This window comes from Balearica regulorum, chromosome 5 (genome assembly GCF_011004875.1).
Source record: "Balearica regulorum gibbericeps isolate bBalReg1 chromosome 5, bBalReg1.pri, whole genome shotgun sequence".
NCBI lineage: Eukaryota > Metazoa > Chordata > Aves > Gruiformes > Gruidae > Balearica > Balearica regulorum.
The window spans coordinates 61186289-61208108 of NC_046188.1; the positions used below are offsets into that span (position 1 = coordinate 61186289).

Below are 21820 nucleotides of genomic sequence, written 5' to 3' on the forward strand. Positions count from 1 at the left end.
ACTGAAACTAGAAGCTGACTTTGGAGGGAACACGAAGCAGCCCATAAAGAATATGTGACCATATATATAGGTCTCCTCAATGACCTATTCTACGGAGGAGCTGTATTTGCTCACAGAAAAACATGTTTACCTAGCAAAGGATCTTAATGGAACCACCACACTGAAAACCCACTCAAGTGCTCAGCTTTTCTGTTTCACATTCATCTGTGCGTGTTGTTACCGTTTCCGCTCTATCACCACAACTAAAACAAGTAAGTTTCAAGTGACTGTATACCGTTTTGTGTATTTGGTGCAAACTTTATAAGCTTACAAAAGAGTTCTGAAGTTCCCAGCATGCTGCTTCCATAAAGTAGATACATCCGATGGCACAGGATACAAAACAGATCCTGGAAGCCTACTGGTTTATATATTACCTTTTATTATCAACCATGCTAGGCATGCTCAAGTTCTTACCTATCACAAAGCCCATCATGTTATGTCTGCCAACCATTTCAAGGCATTTATTCTCAGTTTGATACAAATTTAAAATGAACAAATTTCCATGTCGAATCATGTTATCAAGGGTAAGTTAAATAAATTTAAATTTCTCCTTAATACTACATATCATGTATATTTTATAAGAAAGAGATAAGAAAAAGCACAGCCACAGTTCCGTGCATCAGACTGCCTATTTAAATTTGCAAAACTTAGAAAGTACACATCATTTCCAGAAAGAGACTAATTGCTCAGTAAAACTGGTTCCATGTATGAGCCTCCAAAGCAACCATATTCCACTTTAGTCATTTTAGCTTACAGGTTCACTAGGACACTTAATTCAGAAAGCTTTTTGAAGTTTTGCAAATCAAAAAATGCCTTTCTCAACAGAAACTGAATGCAAGGACTGGACCTAGAAGCAGCCCCATTCCTAAATTTGGTATTCTTCTGGGTTTTATATACATATTTACATCTGAAGTTCAGGATGCCGTCAGCATAATTCATCAATGGCGTATGTATAAAGGAAAATTTTTGTTCTCTTTTAATAGTGAATTCCCATTACTTTTAGAGCATGAAGAAAACAGAAGTTAAACCATTATAATGAACATACATTCCCAGATAAGTATTTTAATTAACTACTTCAATGTGAACAATGACCAAAAAGTATTTGCCAAAAAAATAAAATTGTAGCCTAGAATTTGTGGTACTGTGTGGTACTATTTAAATAACTATTTTTGGTTACTTCCAGTCCAAACAAAACGTCTTTCATATGATTGAAATAAACAGAAAACTTGCAGTTGTTACTGCAAATGCCAGAGTATAACAGTACCTGAAGCAATATATTATTATGAAGTTAGTTGAATTTTACTGGCTCTGAAATAAATGTATTAGACACCTTTGCAGTGACACAGAAGACAAATGAAACAGAATTCTTGTATTACTTTAAAGGGCCTAAGTATCATTATAGCAAGGCCAGAAGCCCTAAAGTGCACTGTCACAGTCCCAAGCAGCAATGACACCTGATGGGATATTTAGTGTCAGGCTTTTACACATCCTGTCTCACTTCAGAGGATTTTATGTTTAGACTCAGAGGAACTTTTTAGAACTGTTTGAAAGGCTTACTACTCATATGTGGTCCTATTGTGAATAAACCTGTGGAGTTTCCTGAGTTAGTAACTTAATCATGTATTTTACTGTTTGATAACAATGCCTTTATCAGACCTGTTTATTAATACAAGCACAAAATTAAATTATTTCAGGCTAATGACTTGCAAAGTCCTTTAATCCCTAACAGCTACGAGCTGATTTGTCTTTATAAAAAATATCTCATAAGTTTCTTGCATCTGGAGCCAAGTGACAATGCATAAAAATCAAAATAAAAAACATAGGAAAAAGATTGAACTATTCAAATGGCCATCCATTGGATGAAATTAAGTTTTCCTTCTATTTCAGGAGGGAAAAGGAAATCAGAGTTCACTGTCAGTTTCTTCAGTTTATTTCATTTTCCAGGAAATGGATCAAAGTCTGCTCCCATATTGGTGATCATGACATCTTTATACTTTTATACTAAATTTAGAAGTAAAATTTGATTTACTATTATATATGAGAGATTTAGTCCCCTGTGTTTCAGTGGTCTTCAAAAACTCCAAGTGGAAATATTTAAGACAGTTTTATTAATACTGAAAAAATGTATCCATGCTTTTCCTACTTGAAAAGAAAATGTGGTCATGTCAACAAACATTACTGCTCTGTCATGAAGAAATTGTTTCTTCTCTACTAGCCCTTATTGATAAGGGATAGTTCGGCTCCATGACAGAAACAGCACTGTGTACTTTGTTAGTTAAGAAAAGCAAATAAAACACATTCACTGTAAAATTATATTTACAGGCATACTGCCTGGCAAACTAGGCAAGCTGCCTAGCATGGCAGTTTTATGTCTCAGCTAATTTGGAACCTCTGCTTCTGAGTACCCAAATCTGTGTTTCCAAAGGAAGTGAGCAGCTGCTAGTCCCGTTCTTTGCAATTAGTCTTTGGATAATCAGAAGCTTTGATTAAATAAAAACCTACAAATAACTGGTGAATCCAAACTAAATTCATTCTAGAGCAAGGATTCCCTATGTACCAAATCATGTGCTCTGAACAAACTCCTCTTCCCATGTTAAAAAAAATGCAGTCTTCTGCAGTCTGTCCTTTTGCAAGTAGTTTATGTGAAATGAGAACCAGCTGGGCTTCACAATCTACAAATGAAACTGAAGATGCTACCAAATTTCTTAATTAAAATGGAGAATACAATCAAAGCAAAATATATTTTGGACCACAATTCTTGCAACAGTTTTCTAATCTTTAGTCTGATCTACAACTATGATGAAACGTAGCATTCACTGGACAAAGTGTAGATGAGTAACTATTGCGGACTATTAAGTATTTTTCACAACACTACAGTATGTTCTGCAAAGCAGGCCAGAACAGGTCTTTTTCTTGCACAAAAACTTGTTATAACAACTCTCCTTTCTTCTAGTAACAAAAAGTTCTAATATGATTTTCCTTTTATACATCTGAAGTTTACCAGATCAGACCATAAATTGCCCTTTAAAGTTTCAGGTAAAATTACTACTTTGGATACATTAAGCTTCCCACATTGAGGAACATTTTAATTCAAGAAATATTTAACTAATCATTTATAATGTTTATGACTGAGATTTTCAGGTATAATATAATCTGTACTAACACTAAGATATTTTGTATATATATTTTTCATTCAGAAGACTACTTTCAAAAGAAAACTATCACTTGACTCATTTTGATTTTTTTTTCCAATTGCAATTAACATATTCTTTAAGAGAATTACATATCCTACTTTCATTGATATTTTACAACCAGTCTGCATTTCTGGACCATATAAGTAGCTCCAAATTTTAAGATTTGTTCTTCTTCCCTTCTACAAACAATTATTAAAGTATGTATTACAAAAGAGCTTACAACAAACGCTTTACTTATGTATGTATATATGCTTACACAGCACTTGCATAAATGTATCTTAAGTTCAGCTAAAGGAGGTTTGTTTGTTTGTTTGTTTGGGGGTGGTTTTTTGTTTGTTTGTTTTTTTAGTAGTAGTAGGTACATTTAATGCACAGTTAACAAGGGTAGCTGGAGTCCATGTCTGAGTACCTGGACTGAAGCTATTACCACATTTCCTCCAGTCTCACTGTTTCTGAAGTTGTTAATGCATGTCCTGAACACATCTCAAGATCCAGTGACTTGTTTTGCCATTTTTTTCTCCTAGTCTGCTGGGTGACCATAAATCTGCCAGTGAAACTGTTAGGGAGTGATGCTAAGGCCACTGGAAGAAGACCTATGTTTATGTGATTTTTCACTTGTACCCTCACTGCAATGTATATAGAGAGGTTACAATCATAAATAAACAAAAGCACAACTTCATATCTTAGGTTGGGCATAAAAACTTGGAAAAAAAAAAAAGAGGTTTTCCCCATGAAAAAAAGGAATGGAATTAACACTAAATTTCATGTAAGAACTTATGTTAGATGCATTGTGAGGACCTGCACTTAAACCTAATGAGAACAGTTTTATGAAGCATATGGGAGTGTTATCACAAAATAATTGAGTCACAGAATAGTTGAGGTTGGAAGGCACCTCTTCGGACCACCTACTTCAATTCCTAAGAGCTTGTTTTTATTAGTATATAGGTTAATATTGGTTGGAATGTCACCAACACACTGAATGTATAGGACAAAGAAATTTCATTATGAACTACAGAATCATAGAACATTTTAAGTAAAAGATGGAGAAGTCTTATGCAAGATGATCTTAATACATCCCCCATCTAATACTGCACACAGCAAATACCATCCAGGTGAAATGCAAAAACTTTGCTTCCCAGGATGGTTTGTGCTGGTTTCCTATCCATTTAAGATGTCAGATTTACTTCCCCAAGGTCTTTGCTAGAAAAACTTTTTCTCTGAAGTGAAACGTCAGGATACTTCAGTTTAGAAGCTGACTGGATTACATGCATTAGTTTATCATCATCACAGAAACACGTTCATAAATCTTACTGCAATGTCATTAGAATAAGATGTTCTGATTATGCATTATTAAAGCAGATGCTACCATCTGCACTGTATTGTAGTGGAATAAAAATACGGTTCGCTATATTCAAGGGATACTTGGCAAATATTTTCCCATGTCAAACTAAGATTTGTGAAATAAACTTTAGGTTGAAAATAGTGCAAACTGGAAACAAAATGACTTTTTTGTATGAGCAGGGCAGACAGAAACAAGAAGGCATCCCCAGCTAAGTCACCTCTGAATCTGGAGACCAACCAGACTTGTTTTCAGAAGAGGATAAAGTAAAACATAAGTTCCCATACTGTCAGTGCTTGAAATCCAGATTAGAATTCAGCAGCTTAGACTTATCTTTAGTAATTACTTTAACTGGCATACAATCTGTTGATCTTAAAGAGTATGAAGACATATCCAACAAGTGAATCATTGTCTATGAATATTCATACACCTTACATCGTTGCTCTAATGAAAACAAGACTCACATTCAGCATTTGATAAGCAACACTTGTAACAGAGCGAGACTTTGGACTTGTCTTTTTCTTCCATCCGGCATGTTTTGACTTTGAGCCTTCAGTTTTCTTTTACCCTTCCAGCCTAATTCAAGATTTTGTGAAGGAGAATCAGGCCTGCTCATATGTTTCCTCCAAATTCACATCTGCTTCAGGAAACCTTCATCAACTTAACACCATGTCCTTGGTGATATGCAAAAGACCTCTCATACAATCAGCAGTTCATGCTCTTGTCATTACGACTTCCCATTAATGATGCATCAGATCCATCATTTACCATTTCAGGCATGTTGTTTGCCACATACTGTCTGGTCACCATCAGGTTTCTTGTATTTTCCTCTCTCTAAACCACAAAGTGCTCTGTTTTTCCTTGTATTCAATTCTCAACTTTTATGTTCAATTACTTCAGGTTTTACCTGGGTAATTCAGCTAAACAGATGAACATACATTTTTATGTGGATGTAAAATAAATATAAGAATAAATTTTATATATCACATACACAGAGCTGAGAAAAAACACTAACGGCTCCCCGTTAGTTTGTTGATCATCTGGCAGAGAAATAATTTTCTCCTGTCTGCTCTGATTTTGATGGCTTATTCTTTGGAGAAAACTCATGATGATAATTTCAAAGAGCATCTTCATTATCTCTTGTTCAGTTTGAAACTTACGTATTAAAACAAAATCCAACAGAAAACCACCTAGAATGTCAAGAATAATTTTCACAGTTTTATCTGTTACTACTGGAACTTTGGCTGTGATGCCTTCTATAAATCACAACACTTCTCTATGAATTTCATTTAGGATACCACACTACTTTACAACTTTAATGGCAGGAAACTGATCTAGGTTCAGTGCATTTAGGGACCTATTTAGTAAATAATTTAATTGGCTCACGGTCCCAGTAAGAAAGCTAAGAAAAATTTCAGAGCAGGAGAGCACCAGGGCCTTGGAAATTAATTCTTTGTCGTAGATAAGAATAGCATTCTCTCCAAGAGTATGCTGAAAGATGCATCCTACATAACTGAGATTCTATTATTTCTTTGATGAATTCAGGAAGCAGAAGAGGGAAAATGCATGTTAGTACTGTCTTATTGCATGTGAAGATACCAAATTTTCCTCTTTGATCAGTATGAAAATATACAGCTTTCCCCTCAGCAGCTTTGGGTTACAGGTGTTCCAGAAATACTAGTAAGCTACACAATATTCATAACAATCTTGCTTTACGGGTTATCAAATTAGAGTTTAAAATCCAGGTCATGCCTACTGTCCTTTAAACCACTACGTTGTAACTTGGCAGATGCACAGTATAAACATAAAATCCACAAGTTGACCTAGACTGGCAACAGTGCCATTAGGATTTACTTTTTATGTTTCTTTCAGAAAGGAATTATCTTTGTAATTTAACTTCTTTGTTCTCTGCATCAATGAATTGTCAAATAGGAGCAAAGTGCTATTGGGAAATGGTTTTATAGCAAATAGACACATGAAGATGCAGGGAAACAAAAGAGGTAACTGTAATGTTACAAGGTCACAAGAAACTTGATATAAAAACATTGTGCTAAAACATATAGGCAGAGGCATCAAGCGACAAAAAAAGTACCTTTATTTTGTTGCTTAATGTGCATCTATTTAAAAGAACTATAAAATACTGTAAAAGGATGGCAGGAAAAAATTCAAGCTGTCAGAGTTTATCAAAGACATGTTATCACCTCAGAGCTAGTGCTCAGACAAAGTTAAAGAACAGATTGTCCAAAAGTGGGAGTCTCAGTTTCTTCAGCTCTTCAAAAGTAACAGGTGAGTTGATAGCACAGAATAGACAAGAGCAAACTGGAGAAAATTTAGAGAACTTAAAATAGTTCATGGCCTAAACTTTCCAATTTTTGAGGGATCAAGTAGTGAAGCTAAATGATTTCACATGCATCTACTGAACTCTGGTAACTGATGTACCATGCCTCCAAGCGCAGCCCATTGCTGGCTAACCTTTATTCAGTAGCTTATGAGAATTTCAAGATTATACCTTAAGAAGTTGAATTCACTGAACACAGAGGATGAGGTGGCCAACTGAGATGATAAACGTCTCAAAAGATTTGAATGATGTAACTTCACTAACAGAAAAGTGACTTCTAAAGGTTCTCATCTACTGCCCTAAGTAATGTCATCTTCTGTTGCATTACTATTTCTACACTATTAGGTATTTCTGGAAAATGCAGAAAAGCCTTGCTTTGTACAGTACATTGAATGATAACATGTTTGCAACTATACTGAGTGATCATTATCACAAAACACATTTTCTTATGCATCATTTCTCTGCTTTGATAAACACTAAATCCTCTGAATCATACTATGAACATCTAAAGCAAGAAGATGGTTTCATCCTACTCCTGTAAATATCTTTTTTTATGGAGAGAGGAGTGGGAAGGGAAAGGTGGATTTTTTGTAACTAGCAAAGTCCCACTCTGCCTTACCTGTATGAGCATAGTCCTTTGTTAAGCTTACTAGGTCAAGGCCCTCATTTGTTTGAGCTGAAAGACTTGAACAAATCCCTAGCTGTGGGGAAAGTAAATTAAGTTTCTGGACTGCCTCTGAATAGTCTAATAAGAGTGAAAGGAGTGTCTAGGGATAAGTGCTTTACAGGCTTCTGTGGGAGTTTGTTTGTTTGTTTGTTTTAAATAGAGAAAGAGACCGGAAAGAGGCAAACAGGAAACAAGTTAGGTAAATGAGGGCTAGAGGCAGAGCTGCACCTGGAATAAAAAAGGTGGGTGACTCTTTTGTTCTTTTTCATTTTCCCATGCTTTGCACTCATAGCAGATTCTCCCTCTGCCTTTCCCCCTTGTTTGCTGACCCTATCTCAGTGTTCAGGGAGGGTGATTCTTAAGGTTTTCACTTACTTTTTTCCATCTGTTGTCTTCCCATCCTCCACTCAAACACACTCTACCACATCAAGTCACATTACGCTGCCTTAGAACCTGCACAGTCAGTCTAGAGTAATAGTCTCAGTGTGACAGAAGCATGACAAAGGAAACAGGGAGAATTGATTCAAGACCCCAGAAAGCACTTATCTAGTTTATGCCTACATCGATGTATTCTCTCTTTGTTTACACACACCCTGATCACTTTTCCACGCTGCTGATACTATGTTAACAAAGATGAAGTGAAATCAGGTGCAGTAGGAGTGAGGGGAAGATAGTGCTTATTACCCCATCCTCTACTTATTCCTTCCCTATTTCCTTCTTTCCTTCCTTCCCTGCTTCTAGCACAGTCCTCGTATGGATGGGGTTGCTGGACTGAAATGAAGATGGTAGCAGCAGTGCCCTCTGCCACCATTCCTCTAATTCCTCAACTTCCTAGCACAGGAGATGAAAGCAGCAAGGGAACACGGAACCTGGGAACAATGGTCCCAGCCCAATTCCTACCATGCTTCAGCCACACAGATTAATAGGTTTCTGCCCCCTCCCTTTAATTTGGTGCTTTCCATAGGGCAGAGTCCCAGATGTACGATAGATAAACTGCTATATGTTTTGCCAAGACACTTGATTATTACCTGGCTTCGGTAAATAAAGCATTTAAGTTTTCAAAAGTGATGCTAACATTAGTTCGAAATAGTTACAGGCGTATGTGTGTCTACAACAGATGCAGCTGACTGCTGATGTTTGTAAGATTAGTCCTGAGCTATTCCTCTGCTTAAGTCTTGTCACTGGGGACTTGACATTATTTTGTAGATTACAAATTACATTATAATTTTTGTACATATTATTTTTTCCTCATATTCTGGTACCAAGCTATACTTGTCCTGAAGACAAACCTAAGGTTCTTTTCAGTTCTTCCTCAGCTCTAACTTACACTTCATTTCCTTTAGGTTCAAGAGGCCCTTACAATTGCTTCCAACTGGAATGATCAGCAAATGGAGGGTAAATCCATATCATTTAAATACAACCTATACTTGTTTAGGTTTGTCCCAATTTGTCCTTTCACTCTCCTGACATACTGAGTTCTACTCCAACCAATTCTCCGTTTGGAAAATACAAGGAAGCGTAAAGATTTATTTGTTTTAGCTAAGTTCATACACCAGATCCAAGTCAAAATCAGGAACACAAGCAGAGTAAATCAATAGACCTGGAAAGCCTTCTTTGCTCTCCCATCTACTCTTTCCACATTTCCATGCAAGTTTCAAAATGAAGCCCTTCATGCACCTGTTCACATATTCCTGTTTAAAAAGAAAACAAAACCACAAAACCCACAGAAAACTGCCCCTCGCTGTTCCCCCTCCTGCCAAAGCCCTGCAATTAAAAATCAAAAATTGTAGAAAACCTTTATGACTATGGAAATACAACGTGTTGCACATGCAAATCTTCAAAGGCATGTATTGCACTTCACCTACATACAGTCGCATCCACAGATACTAACCTATCAAATTAATACTTAACATCTTATTTTGCCCCATGCAAAACTGAACAAATGATCATACACAAAGGGGTGCGATCCCTTACCATTCTTGTAAATGTTAAGGGAGAGGGTATTTTTATCATAGTAGTACGATAACATGAGTGCTGAATGATGAAACTGCAGATCACTTGACATCTCTTCATACTCTTACCTCCCTTATCTCTGTACTCGTAAAACAGCCCGTAAGAGCCAGTTTCATCTTCCAGCTGTTCCTTTCTGAACATCCTTTGAAGTATCTTATTTCCCCCACATACCTCTTTTCTGAACTAATTTTCAGCTACTGACCGGGGGGGGAAGAACACCTCACGTCCACTCTGGAGAGCCTGCCTGCAACTGGATGTCATTACTGACGGCAGAGTTTCTGAATCGACTGTTCTATGTCAATAAAAAGGTTTATTTACTGAACTGCTAGTTGAACTCAAGTTTCAAAGCTTTGCTCACTGTGAGAATAAATATTTAACTTACAAGAGCCGCGTCTATTTAAAAGTCTTCTCAACAGTACGAGATCCTTAACGCTCACAGCAATAGCAAAGTATTCCAAAAGGAGAAGCAACAGGCACTTCAGTCACATCCGCAGCAGGATTCGTGAGGGATCCTCTTTTAAAAACCGGCCCAAGCGCCCCCGAAACCGCCCGGAGCCCGCACGCCCCGCTGACCTGCCTCCTGCCCGACGCTGCCCTCGACCGAGCGGCCGCGGCGCCTCAGGACAACCCGGCCCAGCTCACCGCCCAGCCCGCTCCAAGAGGATACCCGAAAACGCCCGGGCAGCGGCGCAAACCCTCCCCGCTGAGGCAGGACCCTTCCGCCGAGCACCCGAGCGCGCAGCCAGCCCGCACCCCCCCCCTCGCACCGCCCGCCCGCGGGGAACCGACCTGCGCGGCGGCACCTCCCGGGCTGCGCTCCCGGCCGCCCTCGCCCCTCCGCGGCGCCAGGTGCGCCACACGGCGGCTGGCGCGCGGCCCCAATTCCCCTCACGCGCGCGAGAGACGCGGCACGCTCGGCCCCTGCGCCATTGGCTGTAGAGACGGGACCGGCGGCGGCTGCCACCCCCCACGTGACAGCGAGCTGCGGGGCGGGGGAGAGGGCGCGCGGCGCTCCTGCTCCCCCCCCCCTCCTGCCCCCGCGCGGGCAGGTGCGAAGGGGCTGCGGGCGGCGCGCGGCAGCCGTTAGCTCGGCCTCGCGGGGCCCCCCGGCGGGGGGCAGGATCCGCTCCGGAGCCGCTGTGGCGCCTCCTCACCGCGCCTTGGGCCCGGTAGGGCTCACGGGGCCCTTCGGGACACCCGCAGTAGGTCTGGCCCATGCAAAGACGCGTCCCGCGGAGCCCAGGCAGGGATCAGTGAGGCTGGCAGGGAGGTGCGTACCCCATCTCCTCACAGCACCTCAGTGTAGGCGTGTGCACCTGACGGCATAAAAATGCCTGATGTCCACCACCAACCCCTCATGTCAGTGTAAAATCAAGGCTGCGTCAAGGCTCCTGGCCAAGACACAGCCCCGTCCCTGACAGGACAGACTGTGGAGGTGACTCCTGTTTCAGGGTTTCTGGTGAGTTCCCGACTGGCACCTCCGGACCTCTCCTCCCTTCCAGTACCTTGGTTTCTGCAGTTACTATGTTCTCTGCAGGAACTGGTGAGGTCTGGCTGGCCATGCTGCAGCCTTCTAGACCTTGGTTCCACCGGAGCCTTTCCCATCACCTCATTGCAGAGACAGAAACTGGATATTATCAACCTTTCAGTGAATTTCAGTGTGAAGGGAATCATAGACTCATAGAATGGTTTGGGTTGGAAGGGACCTCAAAGATCACTGAGTTCCAACTCCCCTGCCATGGGCAGGGACACCCTCCACTAGACCACGTTGCCCAAAGCCTCAGGGTTTGGACAACTTCCCCCCCCTTCCTCAATTCTGAGTATTATTCTTGTATTACTGGAAGTACAACAATTGATTAAAACTGTTGTTTTAAATAGTGCTACCAGCATATTTTTGGTGCATATTCCTACATACCAGGGATTTTCTAGGTTAACAAAAACTGTTATGGTATTAACAGAAAAGCAATACTCTCTTTCTCCAAAGGTTTAAAAAACAGGTATTTTTATACTTAAGGCACTTATCTATTTTAATTCTATTAGTAAAATAATAGCGTAGGCTACTTATATCGATATAAGTGCTTTATGTCATATTTCTGTGGACTCCTGTTTTAAAAACATTCGTTAATGCTACATTTATGATTGCAAGAATCTCTAGTATGGGAAGTCTCCAAGGAAGTGCTGAACACATAAAACAAACTCACACTCAAAAGGTGTAGGTTTTTCTTCTCTCTGTAGTGATTCCACTATGAAAAGTGCTGCAAGTTTTGGTCACTGGAAGCTTACTGATCACTTTGAGTGCCTTGCTGATCCAAAATCTGATAAGGGTTTCTGTTGTGGGTTTTTTTTTTACCCAAATAGGTCATCCCACATGTGTGATACTGACACAGCTCTTTCACAGCATGCATGTGCTGAGTACTTCTGATTATGTCAGTTTTCTAGGGAGTTGGCTAAACAACAGCAAGGGTTTAGCAGAAAGTGAGATAAAGAGTTTCAAGTACTTGTAACATTGACAATGTAATTAAGACACACTTTTTGCTGTTTGTGGAGTGGTTGTATTTCAACCACCGTTTGCTGTCTGCCCTCTCTGAAGATGTTGGCTTCCATCTAAATAGTCTAAGCATATTTAATATGCATGATGTTTTAATTCTATTACTTATAATAATTGTCCTCAATTTGAGAATTTCTTTTTTGCCTAGCACAAGCTTGTACTGTATTTGGAATGTTGAAACATTTTGTTCCCTGTTACCGACTGATGCACTCTCTGACCTTGTGAAGAGTTACGTATCATTTGAGTTTTCTTTTAAGCTTATGCATGAGACCAAGACCGTGACTCACATACCAGATATTCCAGATAAAAAATTGGACCTCACTTACAGAGTAAACATGCCCAAGGTGGGAGAGGGAGAGAATGGGAAGTGAAGTAGAACGCCTTTGAAACAGCTCTGAACATGCTAAAGAATAATTAAAACTGGCAAGAATCCACAGGCTGTGTATTAATTTGGCTTGCTTTTGAATTTTTCTTGTCTTTCCTCTCAGCTTTGAGGTAGTCATCTTAAATAGGTCATATAGAGGAGCAGTCAGAATTGTCATGGTTGATAACATTTGCATCTTTCGTAATACTGATACCAAAAAGTATTACTACAGCACTGCTTGTTGCAGTGGCGTTAAACCATTTGTGAAAGGGTCAGTGGAATTTAGAACAGTCTGGGCAAAGCTGGGAGTCTTTTTCAGCACTAGCTTGGTTTTCCTTTTCCCCAACTGGTGGTCTAAGACAGGTGCCTGAGTGACTTTCCAAATGATAAAAGTACCATCTGGGACCTCCTTTTCTCCTTTATGGACATGTAGGGTTGCTGTCTCCTTTCTTGTTTATTCCTGACCTGGGATAGTCAAGACCCTGCTGGTACATGCTGTCCTCCAGTGTTTTGTTGGGAACAGCAGTGCCAGCCAGTGCATGGGAAGGCGAGCATGGCCTTGCCCTAGTGCTGTGAAGGTAAAGGACCTGGAACAGAGAGGCTGTGCAATTACTGCCACTCCCTTGGGAAGCAAAGGCAGAAGCAGACGGAGGTTGAGCAGCACAGGCTAAGCATAGAATACAAACCACTGCCTGCCACTGCTGCGGTATTCATGTATAATCATTTTACTGTTCTGTATTGTTTGATATATGGAGTGCTGATGCTACTGTAATATTATTGTACCACCAGAAAGCAGAGAGAATCCTCACTTTGGGCTACCTTTAGCTTGTTGATCCTGTCTATCCAATTAGTATCATTTTAACTGAAGTGGATTAATTCCGTGGATCGATCTCAGCATAGCGGGTTTCAGAAGCACTCCCTCAGCTGTCCTGGCCTCTTGGCTAATTACCATTCCAGAAGTCCTCCCTTCAATAAGAGTGGTTTGTTTCTTTTCTACAGTAGTGCAGACACATTACAGTCACAAAGCTGGCATTGTGTTAAGTCTTTGCCTTTCTTATATAACAATGAAGCTTATTCAGGGAAAGCAGAACCATCCTTCTCAGAAAAAAGCTATGAATAAAACAGGTTAGGAACCCCAAAAGAGAACACTGCTGGACACTGCTTCCCTGGCCATCTTCATTTCTTCCATCTCAAAAATCGGTGGAAAGTGATCTGTGAGATCCCACATGTTGCTCTGTAAATATCTCAACTAGATATAACGAGCAGAGTATATTGTTATTTTGTTAAAAATTACTGAGCAGAACTATCTGAGTTTCTCTTTGTCAGTGTCACATTATGTGTCATGCTGACAATGCTGAGAAGCCCTACATTTGAGTTCAGGCCATGTTACTGATCCTGCAAGTATGCCTGAATAGTTCTTAGGTTTGTGTATGGTAGTGGTTCTTTCATAGTGCACTGCTTGGTCTGTTACTGCGTTGTACAGAAAAATGACAAAATGGTCCATAGTCACAGAAGGGTAAGGACTAGATAGAAGCTTATGGCTATAGGCAGGAAAAAACATTCATGTTTTGATATGTCAATTCGCAGTATGTTCCAAATTGCTGTTTTATGTGCTGAAAAGTTTGTATAAAGCTTTAATTCTACTGTTTATAAAGGAGAGTAAATTATCTGCAACCAATGTAGTCTAAATTTAGTCTCAACCATTCTGATTTTTTATTATCAATTTACTCGAGAATTCTCACAAGAGATACCTAAGACCTCACGTCCTTCTTCATAAAAGCTTACCTCCAAGATGACTACAGCAAAGGTTAGTCACAGTGTGATTTCACTGTTTTCCCCAAATAACAGTACTCGTATTCATAGACTGTACAGGCTATGAAACACCAGCATTAAAACAATGAATAAACATTGTGATGCAGGACTGTGAAAGCTGTAAGTACTGTGAAGTACTCTTGTTTGTGAAAAAACGATCCATTTAAATACTCAGAGATTTCCTTTCATGTAGATTTGGTTAAATCGACTGTAGACAGGAAATAATGGATTGGAGAATCCTTCCCCATTGACTCCATACAGCTAATCCATTAGGTGTCATTAGAAAGTGTAGTCTGCTTTATCTTTAACAGAGATTTGTGGCCAGTCATGTTACTAATTTCCTCTGTTAAGGTGGACAACCTTCTCTTATTCTTTGAAACCTTTTTTTTTTTTTTTTTTTAACCACGTGGTATGCTCTTTTTAATGGGTGAGAAATGGTTGTGTGTTTTTTTCCCCCGTCATCATTTGGTGGAGTTAATGTGAAATATTCAAGATGAGAGTTTAAATAAAGATATTTTGTCTCTACATAAAATTGCACTTGAAATTTTCTTGAACTCTTGCAGGACAGCTACTTGATACTAAAGCAGAACTTAATTTTTCTCTCTCACAGTTTAAAGCATAACTGTTCTGTAGCAGTAGACGTGCTATAAAAGTAATCTTTTCAGATATCTCTTACTATACTGTACACTTTTTAAGAAATCCCTTAATATAGAGATAGTTATCTTAGAGAGTACTATACTTGTTGAGCTGGGGTTTTTTTCCAGTCTTGTGTTTAAATTCCAGAAGTTTTTATAGACAAGTGCAGTTCTTAAAAAAAAAAAAAAAAAAAAAAAAAAAAAGGCTTTCAGGACCATACTATTACTTTTGTTCAGCATATTTAAAGGCACTTAAGCCATGCCATTGATCTGGCCGCTTGCATGTAACTCGTTGGAATGAGTATCTGAGACAGCTGTAACTAAATTTAGCTAGTGGTGCTGCAAGGACATAGCTCCATCTAGTGTTCAGCTTTTAAATCGGTCACCAGTGATAGTTTTTGGAATGAACGTTCTTGGCTCCAGGTAAATACTAGCTCCATCAGTTGAGGCATTTTATAAATTTTTGGGTTGGCAAGCCTATCATGGTAAATGAAAAGCTAATGGAGGGCAGGTGCAGTCTTTTTGGCAGACACAGCTGTTTAAAGCATCTGCATTTGCTCTGACCATCAGGCAAGGGCCTTCTTATTGCAGCTTAGAAAATAGAGCTTATAGTGTAAGTTACTGGATGCTTATGTATAGAGAATACAGTACCATATAGGCTGTTATTCCATCCCCTTTACTGACGCAATTTTGAGTCAGGGGACTTCTTTCAGCCAGACTGAACTCATAACATTGTGGGATTTGGTATTTGTCTAAGTTTCTTGCATTAAGAAACGGTAGAAAAAAATACATGCTAGAAAGTATCATGAATTACATAAGACATTATTCAGCTGTTTCTTGACTCAAAAGATATCCATTATTCTATTAACTTTTTGTGAAAGCTTCTAACCAGCATTTAGGTTTGATTCAAGTAAGATGTATTTTTTGTAAGATCTTTCTTATTTAAAAAAATACACACAAAATCCTGTACCTTCAAACAGAGGAGAGGCCGTAACAGCAGAGAAATTCCAAGTTCATCTCACCTGCAAGTTTTGAGCCAGGAGACAAGGGTCTCTGTCCACTCTTCTTCCCACATAACACTCTTGATTGCTTCTGTCTTTGATTGTTATGGTTGTTATCACACAGTTCTTTTTCTCATAATCATAGATACAGATGCACTAAGTCATGCCTTCACCTTTTAAAGGCAGGCCTTAGGCAGCTCCAACCAACGCTGTTTGGTATTATGATACAGTTAGTGTGATACAACAAATTCTCTGTGCTTGCTTAGCTGCAGAAATGAGCTGTGGTGCATGACTTGTTGCAACTCTCAGGCAGCAGAGATTAGCTTAAGCCACTTTCACCTAACCCCTACATTAGTAAGAGCAGGCAAGGTCAGTTATAGTGACTCAGCTGATATGCAGGAACTCGGTCACATGCCTGAGTTCTTGATTTGTTTACTGATCAGCATTTTGGTTTTGTTTTTCTGACATTTGCCAAAATGTGACTTAATAGAGAATCAATGATGCCTTCTGTGGAGATTAAAGAAGAGTGGACAACATATCAGTCAAGTATAACTGAGTCTTTGCTGATACCTATCTTAAAATTATCTTAAGAGTCAGCCTGCAAACAGTCACTAAGATCTATTGCAAAAAAATCCACAACAACCCAACCCCCAAAACCAAGCCATGAACCGAAAAAAGCAGCAGGTCCCTCTCTCTACTGATTGTCTTGGATCCAGCAGCTGATAACCTATATTGACTACCATAGCGTGCATAGCTTGGAAATTAGGAGTAATTGCCCATGATTGACACATGCAACAGGAACTCCTAGATTTACAGATTCTCTGAGGGCATGTAGCCTGTTTCTACACAACACAGGTTTCCTGTCAAAGAGTCCTTCTTCACTCTGTCTGTAGTCTGACTCTTAGCCATTTCCCTGTTGCCTGTTCCCTTTGTTCCTCTCTCTGCCTTCAGTGATAAACTTTGTGGCTTTCTGAAACCTAATCTAGCACCTAAGACCTATTTTGTCTGTCTGTCAGACTGTAGGTTTATAGCAATTCTTCACTCTTAGTGGGTTTGGTTTGGGTTTTTTTTTTAGGCTGATGTATCTCCTCTCTGCCCTAGCTTTGAGCTGTGAGCCTAATTTGTATGTGACTCCCCACACCTTGGTCACTATACTTTCATTAGATTTTAGAAGTAACCAGAAAAATGTCTCCTGATATGTTTTTATTTTTTAAATTAACTAGCATAGGGATCTAAAGTCTCATATCATAAAACCTGACTACAGCCTTGTTAATTAATTTTCCAATGTATTGTCTATAAATTTAAAGCTAATTATCAAGAAAGTCAATATAAGAAGATGAATATCTTAATTCATGGCAGATTTTATGTAAATTTGAAAGTATTACTGGGTGATAATAAATAGTATCAAGCCACTTTAAAATTCTCCTTTCTCTTTTATGGCCAAAACAAATCATCTTGTCCTCTTCACTCAAATAGAGATACATGTCTAGTGTACTTCATGGTCTCTGCATGGATGTATGGACCGTACCACAAACTAAGGTCTCAGGGTATATCTCCACAGTTGAAGGTAAACAAATCCAAATCAAAGTCTTCAATGTGAACTGCCTATATATACATTTAAAGTTAGGAAATCAGAAAGATATTCTTTATGAATCATGCATTTCCTGCCCCCTCCCTAACTTGTACCATTCTGGGAGAAGAACTGGACTACAACTTGGGGGTAGAAGCTGTACAGCCTTCATACACCTTTATACCCCAATTAGGACTAGAGCTGTTTGGGAACCAAGTTAAGTACCAGCACGAGCCCTCTCAGAAGCGTTGTTTTTAGCTTGATGATAGTGCCACAGCTGCAGGAGTTTTGGTTGATTCTGAGAAAAACCTGTGTTTCACTGCAAATGACCTCTCAGTTCTGTTGTGATTTTGCACTGATTACAGCTATGTAAGTCTCTAAATATGCTTATTTCTGTTTAAAAGCTAAAACAATTTCTTCTGTGCTTTGCCATAATTTCCATTAGTCCAAATAAAAACAGAACTTATAATGGAAAAATTTATTTATGAGCACTGTCAATTTTGACACTTGGGCAGTTAGCAAGCCTTTTCAGGTAATTTGCAGTTTAATTTTATTATACACATTCAAACTTAGCTAAGATGTGTATGTTACTGTGTGTTATCATAATATTATTTTATTCTCTGCAGCTTCTTAATGTGAACTGTCTTTGATTTGTTATGCTAATAAATAGTTAGGAGTTTCTGTCTCCCCAAAAATTCTCTCTGAACAGGAAATAATTACGGTCAGTCATCTTTATTGAGGATCTGATATTTGTTTTAGCAGAAGTGCTCTGCTCTTGTTATGGAACTAGATTTCTTTGCATATTTACAATCATCATGATCGTTAGGTTTTTTCTGAATATGAATTTACATCTGACTAAAAGATGTACCTCAGTATCAAAAACCTGCTGGTATGATAATAAATGCATTCCTGTCATAACTGTGGCTTAAGACAGTGGCTTTCTGCATCCAGACGTGAATTGTGACTCACAGGTTCAGCCTGAGAAATGTTTCACATTTTTCTATTGTAAATAATTTTTTTTTCCTGCTGTTAAGATCTCTGGTGTGCTTTTTAGCTGATATATTCAGAAAATGGTTTACTTCTTTTAGGCTCCTGTAAAAAATACAGCTGTATTGGTCTTTGCTCTTAAAACCTAGTTCACCATTCACAGAGAACCTAAAATGCTAACTTTATTCAGTACAATTACACACAGATGAAATATTTGTTTCCCCAAAATAATGGAATGAATAAGGATATGAATTTAGTTTCTTGTCTTGCTTGTGCATTGTCAAATGTCAGGATCCTATTTCTGTGAACATACTGCATTCCTTTTTTAAAAGTACTCATATCTTCTTTATGAACATTCCTTATTGTTAACAGTCAGTCATGTGATGTTGTAGTTCCTCACTAAACAGTCAAACAAATTCTTTTAGCATAGACACGAACAAGGGTGAAATTAAAATGTGATTTTTAAGAATACTAATACTTATAGTGTTGAAGTTAATTTGACTTTGTAAGCAATATCAGACAAATATCTTGATAGCAAATGTTAATATAAATATTTTACCAAAAAGTTTGCTTTAGCTGGAAGGTTATGATAAGCAGCACCTTCCTTGCTTTATAACTCCATTAGAGGGAGTCACTAAAATAATAGGTAGTAAAATCAACTGCAACTTCATTGTGTCACCTGGATTTCAGTGCTATGCTATGTCTGATAAACCTATGGAGGTTTATGTTGTAGGAGTAGTTGGATGATTCTGGGTGGGGAGAATGCAAATGTTTCTATTTAAAAAAATTAGGTCTCTTCTGCCCTTCAAGAAAAGGAGGTGCTTTGTTTCAGGTTATGAAATAAACTTAAGATACATGGTTTTATGGTCCTGATGTCACCTGGAAAATGACAATGGCATGTATGAGTTGTTTTATATTTTTACAGTTGTATGCCTTTATTTTTTTCCTGTTTATGTATGTGCACTTGTACATGTCAAAACATAAACCTACAAGTATATGACTATTGCCAACATATTTTAAATTGCCTAGATAGAAAAGACATACATCCTTTATATATCTACTGGTTAGTAAAACAAAACATTGTTTTCAGTACAAATTTGATACAAAAAATATTTATTCAATGCTTATATAAGTATTAGTAAGTTGGGGAATGGATGATATTTATTTGAAATTTAGTAAGAAATTACTTGTTTAACAAGACTGACTAGGAATGTAGTTGTATCAAATGTGCAGCAAGGATGAGAATGTGTTATAATTTCTTAGGATACTAATGCTGTGTTAAGAAAAGGATGCAGGGTAGCCTGGAGGCTATTTCAGTTTGTCTACATGCAAGTCCTGTAAACTTACAGCAATGCATTTTGACTTTACTACTGTCATTAATCCTCCAAGTTTATGTTTGCATTTTATAGCTAAACAATTGAATAGGAAATGCATTTTTTCTGGATGTAGTCTCTACCTTCCAAAATGGTGGAGAAAACAAGCAATTCGTAGCATTCAGCAAAATTGCTTCTGCCGAAAAGATTACTGAAGTAGATTTTTTTTTTTTTCCCCAAGGTCCTGACAGGAGTTAACATTTTCCACAGTGATAGGAGTTCTGCACACACTTCAGAGCTGATTGCCTCTGGGACTGAAATATCTGATTTCAGATGGTTCCCTCAGTTTTCTGGATCCATACAGAGAAAAGCTAAGGCTTTAAATCGGGTTTTGCACCTATTCTGAAGAAAACCTTTTCTGTCGAAGTTGTTTTTACCAACTGCACATGTGGCACTGGAAAGCTGGCATTCAATCAGCATGCATCTTGCAGACACATTAAAATTACTTTTGAAAATACACAACGTGAGCATAAAGCCAAAGTAAATGTTTGTAGCTCTTACAGGGAGAGCCATCCATCCACGTGGCACAGTATCAATTTCAAACTGAGTATGCACACAGGAAATTACATTGAAAATTTATCTTATAATCCTCAGCTGAAGTAAATGGACAGTGATAGTGCAAGCAGTAAAAGACTGGGCCTTTAACAGAAAAAGCAATTGGGCATATGTGTTGTTTAAATTAAATATTCTGATAAAACTATATTTAAAATCCCACAAAAGTACTTTATTCTTCCTGGGTATTTGTTAATGGTTACAGATATTTTCAGGCATTACATGGGATCAGAAAAAAAGTACAAAGTATAAGATCAGTGCTAGTCTCCCCCAAAATATAAAGAGGGTTACTTATCAAATAGTATTTGGATAACAGGTAAACATGTACTAAGTTTATGATCTATCTCATTGCATTAGCAGTTAGGATTCATATGTTGGAGTCTTTCCTTTTTCAGCTAATTAAGAATAAGAGAAATATGATTAACTTTGAGGTCACCGAGCAATCTAGTGTAATAATCCTCTATTTAAATGATTTTTACTTGCACATCCTAATAAAAATATTGTTTCTAACCTCATGTATCACAAACACTGGACAAGAGAACCCTGGTAAGAGTTATACAATGATTTATTTTTCAATGGTTTTATACCAATCACATATTTCAAACCAAATAAATGCAACATTAGATCACACAGACTGGGTATCCCATGTATGACTACAGAAAGGTTGGTCTAGTGAAGTGATTTTTCTTAGCTTTGGAGCTTTAGCAGTTTTGAAGAGGGGCCCAGATGCTTAGAGAGCAGATGGACACCTGACAATATGCTCATTTTTCTCAGTTAACTTCCTAGGATGTCTCAGATAGTGCCCAGAGGCCACTCCTTGTCTCTGCTGGAAACTATTGTTATGAGCAACCACCTGTCAAAATGCAAGCTTTCCCAAACCTATATTGTTCCCGACAGAGGAAACTGTGAGTCTCCTGTCCCTGAAAGTTTCTAAGATAAAAAGGTCTGTGCCAAGGTTCACTGGCCTTGTAGTCAGAGAATTTTCACAGAATCACAGACTGGTAGGGGTTGGAAGGGACCTCTGGAGATCATCTAGTCCAACCCCATTGCTAAAGCAGTATCACCTAGAGCAGGTTGCACAGGATCGCGTCCAGGTGGGTTTTGAGTATCTCCAGAGAAGGAGACTCCACAACCTCTCTGGGCAACCTGTTCCAGTGCTCTGTCACCCTCAGAATGAAGAAGTTTTTCTCATATTGAGATGGAACTTCCTGTGGTCCATTTTGTGCCTGTTGCCCCTTGTCCTGTTGCTGGGCACCACTGAGAAGAGTCTGGCCCCATCCTCTTGACATCCACCCTGTAGATATTTGTAAGTATTGATTAGATCCCCTCTCAGTCTTCTCTCCTCCAGGCTGAACAGACCCAGTTGTCTCAGCCTTTCCTCATGAGAG

General features: G+C 38.7%; 1 protein-coding gene across 1 annotated transcript in view; it reads right to left on the bottom strand.

Moving 5' to 3' along the window:
* The window catches only part of PPFIBP2 (PPFIB scaffold protein 2), a 109141-nt gene extending 98590 nt beyond the window's left edge, over window positions 1-10551 (bottom strand). The window contains exon 1 of the mRNA XM_075755225.1: window positions 10380-10551. The gene's annotated coding sequence lies outside the window, so the exon portion shown is untranslated. The remainder of the gene's footprint in view (window positions 1-10379) is intronic.
* Between the last annotated feature and the right edge of the window lie 11269 nt (window positions 10552-21820).